This window comes from Panthera onca, chromosome X, assembly GCF_046562875.1.
Source record: "Panthera onca isolate mPanOnc1 chromosome X, mPanOnc1 haplotype 2, whole genome shotgun sequence".
NCBI classification, from domain to species: Eukaryota; Metazoa; Chordata; class Mammalia; order Carnivora; family Felidae; genus Panthera; species Panthera onca.
In genome coordinates, this window is record NC_138357.1 from 30,853,808 (window position 1) to 30,855,813 (window position 2,006).

Sequence of the window (2,006 nt, forward strand, 5' to 3'; positions counted from 1 at the left end):
ACATTCTGGGTTGCACACAGAAAAGGGACTAGAAAGAAACAATACTTTTTGCTTTTCCTATATTGCTCAATGATCTACCTTTTATAAAGTATTAGGCACTGGGCACAGTGATAGGTGCTTGAGATACATTATGTCTATAATTTTACAAACTTCAGTTGTGTTCTAGTTTTTTTTAAGTGATAAAGATGCATTAGTTATATTTTTTTGGTCGTGTAATACTACTAAAATAAGTAAAATTTTCTTTTTCATCTTAATTTTTTAAAAACTAGATAGATACCATACAGATACCATGCCCAGTGTGAGGCTTGAACTCAAAACCCTGAGGTCAAGAGCCCCATGCTCTACTGACTAAGCCAGCCAGGCACCCCTCATTTTAATTTAATTTTTTAATGTTTATTTATTTTTGAGAGAGAGAGAGAGAGAGATAGAGTGAGAGTGGGGAAGGGACAGAGAGAGAGGAAGCCACAGAATCTGAAGCAGGCTCCATGCTCTGAGCTGTCAGCACAGAGCCCAATGAGGGGCTCAAACTCACAAACCGCGAGATCATGACCTGAGCTGAAGTCGGACGTTTAACTGACTGAGCCACCCAGGTGCCCCACCCCTCATTTTAATTTTAAAAAAATTTGGTACTATATAACACACCTGCACATATATCATATACTGTGTTAGGAAGGAAAATTTTTTCTCTATCCTGGAAGGTCCTTCTGACTGGCCTAAATATTTAATTGACATCACACAGATTAACATGAGAATATCAAATTTAATTATGTAAATACAGGGAAGCCATATAAACAGGAACAATTCCATAGACAGGCAAAATGAGGTATGTAAGTCATGCTGGACTAAGTAGAAAGTGGGTAGAGGGGCGCCTGGGTGGCTCAGTCGGTTGAGCGTCCGACTTCAGCTCAGGTCACGATCACACGGTCCGTGAGTTCGAGCCCCGCATCGGGCTCTGGGCTGATGGCTCGGAGCCTGGAACCTGCTTCCGATTCTGTCTCCCTCTCTCTCTGCCCCTCCCCCATTCATGCTCTGTCTCTCTCTGTCTCAAAAATAAATAAAAACGTTAAAAAAAAAAAAAGAAAGAAAGTGGGTAGGGATCTGGAGTTTTCAAGGGAAGGAAGGCAAGTCACAGGAAGAAAGGGAAGAGTAAATGTTTGTTAAACAAAAGGTTTTCTGGGATATCAAGAAACAATGAAACATACCATGCTAGATTTCTCCTCGTCTACCATACCTAGTTCATATTATATATAGTTATGTTATGGTGATAGCTCCCTTCCTGGAACAGGTCCTCTATCTAAATTCTTTTAGGCAGTTAGCAGGAAGGCAAAAAAGAAAAACTTCTTAAAGTCTTCTGTTTCTTAAAAATAACTCCCTAGGGGTGCATGGGTGGCTCAGTCAATTGAGCGTCTGACTTCGGCTCAGGTCATGATCTCACAGTTAGTGGGTTCGAACCCCACATTGGGCTCTATGCTGACAGCTCAGAGCCTGGGGCCTGCTTTGGATTCTGTGTCTCCCTCTCTATCTACCCTTCTCCTGCTCGCTCTCTCTCTCTCTCTCTCTCAAAAATAAACATTAAAAAAATAAAATAAAATGAAAATAACCACCTAATATTCAAATCAGCAAAGAGGAAATCAAACTTTTACTCTTCACAGACGACATGATACTCATGGAAAACCCAAAAGACTCCACCAAAAAACTGGTAGAACTGATCCATTAATTCAGCAAAGTTGCAGGATATAAACTCAATGTACAGAAAACAGTTGCATTTCTATACACCAGTAATGAAGCAGCAGAAAGAGAAATCAAGGAATCGATCCCATTTACAATTACACCAAAATCCACAAAATACCTAGGAATAAACCTAACCAAAGAGGTGAAAAATCTATACACTGAAAACTATAGAAGGCTTATGAAGAAAATTGAAAAAGACACAAAAACACAGAAAAACATCCCATGCTCATGGATTGGAAGAACAAATATTGTTAAAATGTCAATACTACTCAAAG

At 39.6% G+C, this 2,006-nt stretch overlaps 1 long non-coding RNA gene across 1 annotated transcript; it reads left to right on the forward strand.

The window, feature by feature from the left end:
* Positions 1-261: 261 nt before the first annotated feature.
* LOC145713522 (uncharacterized) lies at positions 262-1,155 on the forward strand. The gene is made up of 2 exons (XR_014136628.1): positions 262-846; positions 1,080-1,155. It is a non-coding gene; the product is annotated as an uncharacterized LOC145713522 (long non-coding RNA).
* Positions 1,156-2,006: the final 851 nt, after the last annotated feature.